The sequence below is a fragment of the Giraffa tippelskirchi genome, chromosome 13, assembly GCF_054371585.1.
Source record: "Giraffa tippelskirchi isolate mGirTip1 chromosome 13, T2T-mGirTip1v1.2.pri, whole genome shotgun sequence".
In the NCBI taxonomy this organism is placed as follows: Eukaryota; Metazoa; Chordata; class Mammalia; order Artiodactyla; family Giraffidae; genus Giraffa; species Giraffa tippelskirchi.
This window is the reverse complement of record NC_137287.1, coordinates 108,761,434-108,776,059: the sequence shown is the minus strand read 5'-3', so window position 1 is coordinate 108,776,059 and position 14,626 is coordinate 108,761,434. Positions and strand designations below refer to the sequence as shown.

Sequence of the window (14,626 nt, the reverse complement as noted above, 5' to 3'; positions counted from 1 at the left end):
CTCTGAACAACTCTGATCAATACATTTGAAAATTTAAATGAAATGGACAACTTAGAAAGGTACCTTATACCAACTTCGGCGCAAGACAAAATAGAAACCCTAGAGAATCCTCTAACAATTAAGAGCCCTGAGAATTCTTTTCATTAAGAAAACTTCAAGTCATCACTGGCATATTCTATCCAACATTCAAGAAAGAAACAATTTTAGTTTTCTGGAGACTAGAAAAAGAGTAATATAATCCCCAATTCATTTTATGAGATTAACATAACCCACAGACCAAAACAGCACAAAGATACAGCAAGAAAAGAAAGTCACAGGCCAATTTTATTCATAAATATAAATGAAAATATCCTTAATAAAGTGTTAGCCACAAAAATCACTATGTAAAAGGATACTACAAAAGTAGGCTAATCCCAGAAACACAAAGTTGATTTAACAATAGAAAATCTATTCATACAAGTCAGCACATAAACTGATTAAAGGACAAAAACTACATTCAGAGAACCATTTGATAAAAAAGTTAATATTTATTCATGATTTTAAAACTAAGAAGATAATCTACAGCATTATGAACAGAAGGAAATTTCCATACTTTGATAAAGATTATGTCCGTGGCTACCACAATTAATGGTAAAATACTGCAAGCTTTTCCTCTTGATATCAGGAAGTCAAGGATGCCAACTGCATCTGTTTTATTCAACATTTTACTGGCAGTCTTATCCAGTGCAGTGAGACGGGAAAAAGAAATGAAAGATGTTCAGTTCAGTTCAGTTCAGTTCAGTCACTCAGTCATGTCCGACTCTTTGTGACCCCATGAACCACGCATGCCAGGCCTCCCTGTCCATCACCAACTCCCTGAGTCCACACAAACCCACATCCATTGAGTCAGCGATGCCATCCAGCCATCTCATCCTCTGTTGTCCCCTCCTCCTCCTGCCCTCAATCTTTCCCAGCATCAGGGTCTTTTCCAATGAGTCAGCTCTTCGCAGCAGGTGGCCAAAGTATTGGAGTTTCAGCTTCAACATCAGTCCTTCCAATGAACACCCAGGACTGATCTCCTTTAGGATAGACTGGTTGGATCCCCTTGCAGTCCAAGGGACTCTCAAGAGTCTTCTCCAACACTACAGTTCAGAAGCATCAATTCTTCGGTGCTCAGCTTTCTTTATAGTCCAACTCTCACATCCATACATGACCACTGGAAAAACCATAGCCTTGACTAGACGGACCTTTGTTGGATAAGTAATGTCTCTGCTTTTTAATATGCTGTCTAGATTGGTCATAACTTTCCTTCCAAGGAGTAAGCATCTTTTAATTTCATGGCTGCAATCACCATCTGCAGCTATTTTGGAGCCCTGAAAAATAAAATCTGCCACTGTTTCCACTGTTTCCCATCTATTTGCCATGAAGTGATGGGACCAGATGCCATGATCTTAGTTTTCTGAATGTTGAGCTTTAAGCCAACTTTTTCACTCTCCTCTTTCACTTTCATCAAGAGGCTCTTAAGTTCTTCACTTTCTGCCATAAGGGTGGTGTCATCTGCATATCTGAGGTTATTGATATTTCTCCCGGCAATCTTGATTCCAGCTTGTGCTTCCTCCAGCCCAGTGTTTCTCAGGATGTACTCTGCATATAAGTTAAATAAGCAAGGTGACAATACACAGCCTTGACGTACTCCTTTTCCTATTTGGGACCAGTCTGTTGTTCCATGTCCAGTTCTAACTGTTGCTTCCTGACCTGCATACAGGTTTCTCAAGAGACAGGTCAGGTGGTCTGGTATTCCCATCTCTTGAAGAATTTTCCACAGTTTATTGTGATCCACGCAGTCAAAGGCTTTGGCATAGTCAATAAAGCAGAAATAGATGTTTTTCTGGTACTCTCGCTTTTTCGATGATCCATCGGATGTTGGCAATTTGATCTCTGGTTCCTCTGCCTTTTCTAAAACCAGCTTGAACATCTGGAAATTCACGGTTCATGTATTGCTGAAGCCTGGCTTGGAGAATTTTAAGCATTACTTTACTAGCGTGTGAGATGAGTGCAATATGTGGTAGTTTGAGCATTCTTTGGCATTGCCTTTCTTTGGGATTGTAATGAAAACTGACCTTTTCCAGTCCTGTGGCCACTGCCGAGTTTTCCAGATTTGCTGGCATATCGAGTGCAGCACTTTCACAGCATCATCTTTCAGGATTTGAAATAGCTCAACTGGAATCCCATCACCTCCACTAGCTTTGTTCGTAGTGATGCTTCCTAAGGCCCACTTGACTTCACATTTCAGGATGTCTGGCTCTATGTGAGTGATCACACCATTGTGATTGTCTGGGTGGTGAAGAACGTTTTTGTACAATTCTTCTGTGTATTCTTGCCACCTCTTCGTAATATCTTCTGCTTCTGTTAGGTCCGTCCCTACCATTTCTGTCCTTTATTGAGCCCATCTTTGCATGAAATGTTCCCTTGGTATCTCTAATTTTCTTGAAAAGATCTCTAGTCTTTCCCATTCTATTGTTTTCCTCTATTTCTTTGCATTGATCACTGAGGAAGGCTTTCTTATCTCTCCTTGCTATTCTTTGGAACTCTGCATTCAAATGGGTATATCTTTCCTTTTCTCCTTTGAATTTTGCTTCAGTCTTTTCACAGTTATTTGTAAGGCCTCCTCAGACAGCCATTTTGCTTTTTTGCATTTCTTTTTCTTGGGGATGGTCTTGATTCCTGTCTCCTGTACAATGTCACGAACATCCATCCATAGTTCATCAGGCATTCTGTCTATCAGATCTAGTCCTTTAAATCTATTTCTCGCTTCTACTGAATAGTCATAAGGGATTTGATTTAAGTCATACCTGAATGGTCTAGTGGTTTTCTCCACTTTCTTCAATTTCAGTCTGAATTTGGCAATAAGCAGTTCATGATCTGAGCCACAGTCCGCTCCTGGTCTTGTTTTTGCTGACTGTATAGAGCTTCTCCATCTTTGGCTGCAAAGAATATAATCAATCTGATTTCTGTGTCGACCATCTGGTGATGTCCATGTGTAGAGTCTTCTCTTGTGTTGTTGGAAGAGGGTGTTTGCTATGACCAGTGCGTTCTCTTGGCAGAACTCTATTAGCCTTTGCCCTGCTTCATTCTGTACTCCAAGGCCAAATTTGCCTGTTATTCCAGGTGTTTCTTGACTTCCTACTTTTGCATTCCAGTCCCCTATAATGAAAAGGATATCTTTTTTGGGTGTTAGTTCTAGAAGGTCTTGTAGGTCTTCAAAGAACTGTTCAACTTTAGCTTCTTCTGCATTACTAGTCGGGGCATAGGCTTGAATTACCATGATATTGAATGGTTTGCCTTGGAAACGAACAGAGATCATTCTGTCGTTTTTGAGACTGCATCCAAGTACTGCATTTCAGACTCTTTTGTTGACTATGATGGCTACTCCATTTCTTCTAAGGGATTCCTGCCCACAGTAGTAGATATAATGGTCATCTGAGTTAAATTCACCCATCCCAGTCCAACTTAGTTCACTGATTCCTAGAATGTCTATGTTCAGTCTTGTCATCTCCTGTTTGACCACTCCCAATTTGCCCTGATTCATGGACCTAACATTGCAGGTTCCTATGCAATATTGCTCTTTACAGCATTGAATCTTGCTTCTATCACCAGTCCCATTCACAACTGGGTGTTGTTTTTGCTTTGGCTCCATCCCTTCATTCTTTCTGGAGTTACTTCTCCACTGATCTCCAGTAGGATATTGGGCACTTACCGACCTGGGGAGTTCATCCTTCAGTGTCCTATCTTTTTGCCTTTTCATACTGTTCATGGGGTTCTCAAGGCAAGAATACTGAAGTGGTTTGCCATGCCCTTCTCCAGTGGACTACATTCTGTCAGACCTCTCCACCATGACCTGTCCGTCTTAGGTGGCCCCACACGGCATGGCTTATTTTCACTGAGTTAGACAAGGCTGTGGTCCATGTGATCAGATTGGTTAGTTGTCTGTGACTGTAGTTTCAGCCTGTCTGCCCCCTGATCCCTTCTCTCAGTGCCCACCGTCTTACCTGGGTTTCTCTTACCTTGCACGCGGGGTCTCTCTTCATGGCTGCTCCAAAAAAGCGCAGCCGCCGCCCCTGGCCTCGGACGCGCAGTAGCTCCTCTCGGCTGCCCCTGACCTCGAGCCCGGGGTAGCTCCTCATCTTTCAAAGGTGCTACAGTTAATATGTATAGAGGAAGGCAAAATGTTCTACAACTATGTTATCTAAATTAACAAGAAAATGTAGCATTTTTATTGGACTCAAAATAAACATATTGCAACTATGTTTCCATATAACCACCCACTGAATTATTGAAGGAAGCTACCACAGGGAAGATTTGCACTTGGAGGACAAGATCTTCTGAACATTCAGAGATAAACCTGTGGGAACGGTTTACTCCGTGTGTGAGTGAACTTCCTGTCAGTGGGAGGGTTCAAGCAGGGACAGGATGAGCTGCGTCCAAGGGGGCTGAAGGCTGGTTCTCCCCAGGCTGGACCTCAGCTCTTCTCACACTTGGCCCCGGGAGGCAGCCTCTCTCCTTTCTTTTGGCTCCTGTCAAAATTAACTTAATGCTTCTGGCAACATACGTAAAATGAGCCAGGATTTACGGCTCCAGAACACAATTGCTAATCTTATCGCTGTCCACTCCCCTTGCCTGGGCTCCCCTTTCAGAGAAAACCCACAACGGTATTTCTCTTGCCCTGCCTCCTGCCTTCCATCCCCACCCTACTAGACTTATCATCTACCAAGTCCAAGTTCTTTGGCAAACAAAATAGCTCCCCTGAGGGGGATGGGTGTTGGCTTGGAGGTTTTACACAAGGGAAAATGGAGAAGGTTCACCCTGTTCAAAACGTTCAAAGGCTCCCTGCTGCCTAGAGTCAGGGCTTTTCCCCCAACATCGCAGACTCCTTGAGAAAGGCAAATCCTTCCTTGCAAACAGCTCTCTACTGAGACGAGTTCCCCTGTGTCCAGCACTGCACTTAGGCTTGACTTCACTGAATTCCCCATGAGACCCCATGAGGTAGGACCTATTATTAGCTCCAGGTCACTAAGTGAGAGCTTGGGACTGGGTCAGTCTCAGTTTAGGCCACATAGTCTGAAACACCATGTTAATCTGGTTTGTTTTGTTTTTGTTTTTGCCCCCAGATTATTGTCTTCCTTCCTTCCTTTTTTTCTTTCTTTCTTGGAGTATAATTGCTTTACAATGTCATGCTGGTTTCTGCTGTTCAACAAAGTGAATCAGCCATAAATATACATATATTCCCTCCCTCTTGAACCTCCCTCCCCACCCCACCCCCAACCCATTCCACCTCTCTAGGTCATCACAGAGAACCGAGCTGAGCTCCCTGGGATACACAGCAGCTTCCCACAAGCTATCTATTTTATAACTGAGAGTTTATATAAGTCAATGCTACTCTCCCAATTTGTTCCACCCTCCCTCCCTATGTCCACGTGTCTGTTCTGCATCTCTATTTCTGCCCTGCAAATAGATTCATCTGTACTATTTTTCTAGATTCCGTATATATGTGTTAATATACGATATTTGTTTTTCTTGGTTTGGTTTGTGTAACTGTTTTCCAAGTGAAGCTTGACATAGTCCTTTAAAGGCACAGCAGGGAACAGTGGAGCTGCCCTCATGCCTGGACTCCTAGACTCTGCCACCTTATTCCCCGAAGCAGCTCCCTCAACTGGTACTCAGCCACCAAATCCACCATCCTCACAGGAGGGGCCCAGGAGGCAGAGCACATAAGGCTGCAGACTTTGGAGTCAGACCTGTGCTCTCTATCTACCTGACTTTAAGCCTTGGCTTTTTCACCTGCAAAATGGGGCTAAGGCCTTCCTGCTTTTGTAGGGTTATAGTGAGGGTTAAACATCATAGCTAATGTAAGGGCTCATCACCCGGGAGGTGCTGCATACATATCGCCTGCAGTTATTGGCAGTCTCTGGAGTTTGGGGTAGCCCCTCAGCACCTCCTTCTGGCCTCTCTGGTGGCTCAGATGGTAAAGGATCTGCCAGCAATGTGGGAGATCTGGGTTCAATCCCTGAGTTGGGACGATCCCCTGGAGAAGGGAATGACGACCCACTCCAGTATTCTTGCCTGGAGAATTTCATGGACAGAGGGGCCTGGCGGGCTACAGTCCACAGGGTTGCAAACAGTCAGACACGACTGAGCAACTTTCACTTTCACCTTCTGGTCTTTCAACACCGTAAATCAAGGGCAATGATCTCTGGAAAGTGCTGTGACCCAGGAACTGAGGCTGCCCTGACCCCTGCCGGGGACATGGCCATAGATCCTCACTGGCTTTCCTTGCAGCTGTAGCATCCAGGCTGATGTAGGGAACCACAGCTGTGAATAAATCTGTCAGTTTCCTGGATGCCCCCCATCTTCCCCACCCCTACTGGGGACCCCTGCCTCATAGGAGGGCTGAAGCCTAGCTGGCAGCAGAACCACATGTTGGCTGAGCCGCTAGATAATTCTGTAATGAACTGTCCCTCAGGCTGCAGGCATTAACCTTGCTGCCTGGGCCCTGGGATTAACGCTTTCCCTTCCCAGCCCCAGGGAAGCTAAGAGCAGAGCACGTGTGAGGGAGGACTATATTGATTATCCCTTGCTGCCGAACAAATTACCCCCACATTTAACAGCTGGAAATAAATATTAACATTCAGCTTCTGTGGCTCAGGAGTCTGAATGTGGCGTCACTGGGTGGTTCCCGGTCAAAAGATTTCACCAAGCCCGAATCAAGATGGCAGTCACGTTGAGGCTTGACTCTGGAAGGATTGGTTCCACCCTCACTCGTGTAGCTGTTGGCCAGCTTCTGACGAGCTATGACCAAGTTCACTCACACGTGCCTGTCCACAAAACTGCCTCATGTCAAGGCAGCTGGGTTCCCCCCATGCCCTCTCCTCTCCTCCTCTGTGTAAGAGGTGAAGAGGGAGAAAGACAAGCATCCAAGGTAGAAGGCACAGACCTTTAATAACCCAACCTCTTCACCCACCACTTGTGATGGTGTTGCAGGAAGGGGGATCCCTTCCTGGGCCGAGAGTGGGCTTTTGTCTAACACTCAGAAATGAATTGTCTGAGGAGACACAAGTGTTGACAGAGCAAGAGACTTTATTGGGAAGGGTTGCCTGGGTGGAGGGCAGGAGGGTAAGGAAACCCAGGAGGACTGCTCTGCCACGTGGCTTGCAGTCCTGGGTTTTATGGTGCTGGAGTTACTTTCTGGGTTGTCTCTGGCCAATCACTCTGACTCAGGGTCCTTCTTGGTGGTGCACGCATCTGCTCAGCCAAGATGAATTCCAGTGCTGATTCTGGGATGTGGTGGGACACGTGGTGTCTCCTTTGGACCTTTCCTGAACTCTTCCAGTTGGTGGTGGCTTGTTAGTTCCATGTTCCTTACCAGTACCTCCTGTTGTAAAATGTAAAATAACTCATGCAAATAGTTACTATGGTGCCTGGCTAGGGTGGGCGGTTTCAGTCAGTGTGTTTCCCCTACCAATGTTTGCTATTTCTTAGCTGTAAGTCAGTAAGTCCAGCCCACACTCAGGAGGGGAATTATATGAGGGTGGGAAAACCAGGGAGCTGGGGACCACTGGGGACCATCTCACCGTGTGCCCACCTCAGAGTGGCTGCAGCTGGGACACACAGGTAGACCTAAGGCTGACTCACCTTCAGATGAACCTGTGCAGAGCTGGGAGTTGGCCTCAACTCCTCATTCCATCTATCACCAAATCCTGTTAATTCAAAATCCTAAGTAGTTTCTGAGTGTGACCACTCTGGACTGTCATGGCTCCAGTCAGGACCCCCTCATGTCTCACCAGGAGGTCATCACTCCATCACCATCTTCTCACTGGTCCCCCTGTATCTATTCTGCTCCCCTCTGCCCCCACCATCCCTTCTGCCATCACTTGTCCCTTCCTAATAGTATTCAGAGGAGTCAAAATGCAGACTTGACGCTGTCTTTCTTTGTGGAGAATTCTTCAGAGCCTCTCCATGATCCTCAGCATGAGTCTTCTCCACAGACAACAACATTCTGCAGGATCTGACTCGCCCTGAGCCTCAACAGCCTCACCTCACAGCACCGCTGGCTCCTCTCGGTGCCTCGAACATGCCCCGTGCCCTCTTGACCCAGGCTTCCCACATGCTGTTCCTCTTCCGGGAACACTTTTTTTGTACCCTTCACCTAGTCAGACCCTCATTACCCTGGGGATATTGGCACAAGAGTCACTTGCTTGAATAAGCTGACCCTGTCCAGCCCTGAACTCAGTCCGAGTTCAAGTCCTCTGTTGAAAACTCATCTGCTAGTCGTAGCGTGTTGCCAGGCCCGCTGTGCCTTTATCTGATTGGTCACTGTCTGTCCTTCCCCAAGACTCTAAATGCCATGATGGCAGGGACTGGATCTGCTTTAGCTAGCTGCAACCATTGTGCCTGTCACCAGTGGGTGCCTAAGAAGCATATATTTAAGGGACTTTCCTGGCGGTTCAGTGGTTAAGAATCTGCATTTTCTTTGTAGGGGGCATGGGTTCGATCCCTGGTTGGGGAATTAAGATCTCACATGCTACTTGGTGCAGCCAAAACATAAAAAAAAAAAAAGAAAGAAAGAAACATAGAGAGTTTTTAAAAAATTAAAGTCCTTGGGAAGATAAAACTACAAGTTTAAAACAGAATTCATTAGAATCATAGAACTTGGGGCTCAAAGGGGGCTCAGAAACCAGCCAGCTAACCTCCTCAGAGGAAATTAAGGCCCAGAGATGGGGAAGGGCTTTCTGGGCTACAGAATGAGTGGAGACCAAGACAAGAAGACAGACCTCAGGATGATCCCCTCGCCTGCCACTTTCCATCTGCCATGAACCCCATTAACCTCCTATCACCACCTAAACTTCACCAATGGCCCCCGACAAACACTAACAGATCACCTCCATCAGTCCTAAGACCTCAGCACAAAGACTCCAGAAGCTGCTGACAAAGCCCCCCTTCAGGTAAATTTTTTTCTTAGCTCTGCAACTACCAGTTCCAAAGATGCACAGTCAGTCTAAAAACAGCCATTTCACCCCACATCAAGAACAAGCCCTGACTTTGAAAATTCTCCATTTGTGGCTCCTCGCAAGTGGAGCTTTCGACCATTTGATTTGGCTGGGAACTAAGAGGTTCTGGGCCAGTTCCAAAAGGGAAACTGAGGCCAGAGAAGGGCAGAGACTTTCACAAGGTCACTCAGGGAATCAGTGACAGGGTGGGGACCGGAACCCAGGCCTCTCCACTCTCTGGCCAGCGGCCTCTGTGTCTCTAGAGCAGGCTGCAAGAAGTTGGACTGGATTAACTTGAAGGTACTTGCAGGCTCTGATCTGAGGCTAATAGATTCTTCTTTGAACAGAGATTCTTCCTCAGACTGTGCTCAGCTGTGAAATTTCTATCTCAGGTCTTCAGCCGAGAGTAACTTTCTATGTTCCAAAATGAAAATATGGCATTCTAAAACAAAGCGGCCTTCCGAGAACAAACCAACCAACGTTCCAAAAAAAAAAAAGAGAGAGAAAAGAAAAAATTCCAAGCTGGTATTCAAATTAGTTGCCAACATTTAAAAACAAAAATATTTTTACGTGCAAATCCAAGTTTCCACATTCTCTTAGAAAAATCAGCCAATCTGGTGTAATACTGATCTTCACCTCTGGTGTATGACCCTTGGATAAACTACCCAGCAGGTGTCACACACTCACCTCTCCACAGCTGGCCACATTGCCTGCTTCCTGTTGCCTTCCCAGGTCCTGAAGGCATTTGAGTTTGCAGCCCCTGTTCCTTTGGGGTTTACAAATCCCCTCTGTAACTATTCCCCAGATAAGGAGTCACATAGGCACTGTTTGATACCAACAGGGACAAGGGGCGTGCTTCCAGTCTGTTCTGTGACTGGTCAAGTAGATGGTGGTGAGGAGGGAGAGTTTGATTTAAACCGTGGCTTATCTGAATCCATGTATAACAGGTCATGCTGTAATGTACTTCCAAAGTCTAATGAACTTTAATTACCTCAGAACCAGGACAGTCCATGCTTGTTTTGATTGAGACAGATAAAAAATGACTCTTGGAAATGACTTCATAGACTTTTAGGCCATCAAAATGAAACCCACATGCCATCGCATTCTGGCCAAACTAGAGACCACGTCGGGGTGGCCTTTTTGAAGTTTTGAAGGAAATCCGTGCTGATATCAAAAGAGGGTTTAGAAGTCTGTCTTTGGGTTCTTGAGCAATGACAGTGCTCAGATAAATTGCCTTTCTATGACCCTGCCAGCAGCCGTCACCTCTGCCTGCCCCGTGTTTCATAATCCATGGGGGGGTGGGGGGGTGGGGGAGGGTGCTTAGAGTAATGTTAGGCCACTGAACACTTCATCAGGAGGTGGCCCAGAGAATCTGGGCAGACGCTCTTACAGAGTTCTTGGCAAGCTTCAAACTTTGGAACTTTGAAAGCAATGGCTTTGTTCTTACCACACTTATCAGTAGTCAAATCTCAAAGCCAACAGAAATATTAGAGTCCAGGACTATTCAATATGGGAGAGCCCTTGTATGTTTCAATTCGTCTAACTCTCTACCTTAATTGAGTAGCTCCCAACAGCACCCTGGAGAAGGCAACGGCACCCCACTCCAGTCTTCTTGCCTGGAGAATCCCAGGGACGGCGGAGCCTGGTGGGCTGCTGTCTATGGGGTCACACAGAGTCGGACACGACTGAAGCGACTTAGCAGCAGCAGCACCCCAGACAAGAAGGCTCAGCATCCCCGTTGAAATCTCCAGCTCCTGTCCCTAGTTTTATCCTCAAAGTTAGAACCATGCTTATGCCCTTCTTCATCTATGTATATTGAACATCACCATGTTTACTCTCTCATCACCAGGCTACACTGTTCCAGGTCATTCTTCCTGGGAGACCTTGATAGAGAGACCTAGCTGCTCCCCTACACTTGGCCCATGTCCCTCTCCAGTGTCTTTTCACAACAGCTATGACTTTAAGAGGACACAGTTCTTGCTCTATGATTTCTAGAGAAGAACGGCTGAGTCCAGCTGTACCACATTTCAGGTTGACATGCCCAGAATTTGCACAGTGTTCCATATACGTAAACAGCTTTTATTTACTTAACGAATACTCTTGTAGCTCAGCTTAGTTTAGTAATATTCATTAAATCCCCAAAACCCTAGGTGGTGCTAGTGGTAAAGAACCTACTTGCCAGTGCAGAAGACCTAAGAGACATGGGTTCAATCCCTGGGTGGAGAAGATCCCCTGGAGAAGGAAATGGCAACTCACTCCAGTATTCTTGTCTGGAAAATCCTACAGACAGAGGAGCCTGGTGGGCTAGAGACCGTGGGGTTGCAAAGAGTCGGGAACGACTGAAGTGACTTACAGCATAGCACATTATCATCCCCAGTGTACAGATGATGAAGCTGAGACACAGAAAAGTCAAGTCACTCGGCCAAGGTGTCAGTTAAGTGGGGAGATTGGGATTCAAACTCAGATCCTTGGAGTTTGGAGCTGAAGCTCCTAACCTCCCTGTGCTGCTTCTCTATGAAGCTTGTTCATGTTAAGCTCAAGAAGAAAGATCTCTAGGGAGATCTGGAAATCTACATCGTCCTGATAAGGTCAGCCTCACCCTGAGATGTGAACAACTTGTCTAAAGTTACTCCATTCTGCAGTGATGGAGTTGGGATCTCAACTGGTTTCAAGTCCAGGGCTCAAACTGTGGAAAATTCTTCAAGAGATGGGAATACCAGACCACCTGACCTGCCTCCTGAGAAATCTGTATGCAGGTCAAGAAGCAACAGTTAGAACTGGACATGGAAAAACAGACTGGTTCTAAATTGGGAAAGGAGTACGTAAAGGCTATACATTGTCACCCTGCTTATTTAACATATGCAGAGTACATCATGTGAAACGCTGGGCTGGATGAAGCACAAGCTGGAATCAAGACTGCTGGGAGAAATATCAATAACCTCAGATATGCAGATGACACCACCCTTATGGCAGAAAATGAAGAAGAACTAAAGAGCCTCTTGATGAAAGTGAAAGAGGAGAGTGAAAAAGTTGGTTTAAAACTCAACATTCAAAAAATGAAGATCATGGCATCTGGTCCCATCACTTCACAGTAAATAGATGGAGAAATGGTGGAAACAGTGGCAGCCTTTATTTCCTTGAGCTCCAAAATCACTGCAGATGGTGACTGCAGCCATGAAATTAAAAGACACTTGCTCCTTGGATGAAAAGCTATGACAAACCCAGACAGCATATTAAAAAGCAGAGACATTACCTTGCCAACAAAGGTCCGTCTAGTCAAAGCTATGGTTTTTCCAATAGTCATGTATGGATGTGAGAGTTGGACTATAAAGTAAGTTGAGCACCGAAGAATTGATACTAATGACCTGTGGTATTAGGGAAGACTCTTGAGAGTCTCATGGACTGCAAGGAGATCCAACCAGTCAATCCTAAATGATATCAGTCCTGAATATTCATTGGAAGGACTGATGCTGAAGCTGAGGCTCCAATACTTTGGCCACCTGATGTGAAGAAGTGACTCACTGGAAAAGACCCTGATGCTGGGAAAGATTGAAGGTGGGAGGAGAAGGGGATGACAGAGGATGAGATGGTTGGATGGCATCACCAACACGTGAGTTTGAGTAAACTCTAGGAGTTGGTGATGGACAGGGAAGCCTGGTGTGCTGCAGTCCCTGGGGTCACAAAGAGTCAGACATGGCTGAGTGACTGAACTGAACCGAACTGAGAGCATGCTGAGTGGACCCATCAGATTTAATCTTACCTAGGGAAGTGAAATGCATTCTGAACTGGCTTTGAGCCCACATGTGTATATAACACACTGCAATTAACCCAGTGGGTTCCTAGGCCAGGGAGAGGAGAACCACCCAGCCTAGGCTTCTGATAGTTTGAAAGTGCCCATGTTAGGACATACATGGAGACCTCATTCATTCATTGCCCATTAATTCAGAAGTCATCATGGTCGCTGTTGGGTTGAAATGCACATTATACTAATCCAAAGATAGGCAAACTTTGGTAAAGAGTCAGATAGTAAGTATGTAGGGAAAGGCAGTCATCCATAGCCTGGTGATTATTTTATTGTTATTGTTAAGGTGTACAAATCCTTTTTAAAAATAATTAATTTTTGGCTGCACTGGGTCTTTGGTACTTTGCACAGGCTTTCTCTAGTTTCAGCAAGCAGGGGCTACTCTGTTGCGGTGCATGGGCTTCTCATTACAGCGGCTTCTCCTGGATACAGGCTCTAGGGTGCATGGGCTTCAGTCACATACAGGCTTTGATAATTGTGCCACACAGACTTAGCTTATCTATGGCATATGGAATCTTCCTGGACTGGGGATTGAACCCATGTCTCCTGCACTGGCAGGCAGATTCTTATCTACTGTGCCACCAGGAAGTCTCAGCCTGGTGATTCTTGCACAATTGCATAAAAGTGTTCTTGGGACCTGAAACATTTCCTTATAGGAAGGTAAGGAGCTCTTACAGCCAGTGCTGGGCTCAGCACTTGTTTGCAAATATCTTTTCCCTGCGAACAGACTTGATGTGTATGTCTTTGTTCTGCTTGAGAGGCACCCGGCCACCTCCACCGCTTCTATCTGTCCATGGGGAGAGGGAACGGGGTCCCCCCCCCTCCCTGCAGCACGAGGGGAGAGCAGGCAGACCATCTTTCTGTGTCAGCTGCAGGACAGGACCTGCTGACCATGGGAACCAGTGCTCACTCTTAAAGCAGACATTGCTCTCTTCCGTGAGTCAAGCATCATTCCATCTAGTGCCTGTGTGAGTCGCGTCTTACTTGGTGACTCCAACACCTGAAACCATACACTTTATATTTCTTATTATTGGGAATTCCCTGGCTGTCCAGTGGTTAGGACTGTCACTGCAAGGGCCTAGGTTCTATGCCTGATGGTGTTGTGCTATGCTTAGTCACTCAGTTGTGTCTGACTCTTTGTGACCCCGTGGACAGAGAAGCCTGCCAGGCTCCTCTGTCCATGGGGATTCTCTGGGCAAGAATACTGGAGTTGCCATGCCCTCCTCCAGGGGATCTTCCCAACCGAGGGATCAAATCCAGGTCTCCTGCATTGAAGGCAGATTCTTTACTGACTGAGCCACATCCCTGGTTGGGGAACTAAAATCCTACAAGCCATGAGGTGTGGTCAATAAAAAAATAAGCAAATTTCTTAGTATCTGACTTTTAACTGAGCCATTTAGACGTTTAATGTGATTACTGATATGATCAGATTTTAGCATATCATCTTGCTATTTGTTTTCTACATGTCTCCTCTATTCCTTGCTCTATTTTTTCCTTTTTCTGCCTCCTTTTGGAATAATTGAATAATTTTTATGATTTCATTGCATCTCCTTTGCTTATTAGCTACATACAGTTCTTCATTATTTTCATGGTTGTTTTAGACTTTTTAGTGCATATCTTTATCTTATCACTTTTTACTCTCAGGTGTCATTATGTCACAAATACTATGATCCTTTTAATTTCATTTCTCTTTCTTCTGACTTCATGCTATTGTTGTCATACATTTTGCTTTCTTGTATGTCATAAAATTCTAAGTAGATTATTATTTTTGTTTAAACAATTATCTTTTAAGGACATTTAA

General features: G+C 45.4%; 1 long non-coding RNA gene across 1 annotated transcript; it reads right to left on the bottom strand.

Annotated features, from left to right (window-relative positions):
* Positions 1-306: 306 nt before the first annotated feature.
* LOC145532872 (uncharacterized) lies at positions 307-4,190 on the bottom strand. The gene is made up of 2 exons (XR_014073676.1): positions 4,044-4,190; positions 307-3,183 (listed from the first exon to the last, which is right to left on the bottom strand). It is a non-coding gene; the product is annotated as an uncharacterized LOC145532872 (long non-coding RNA).
* Between the last annotated feature and the right edge of the window lie 10,436 nt (positions 4,191-14,626).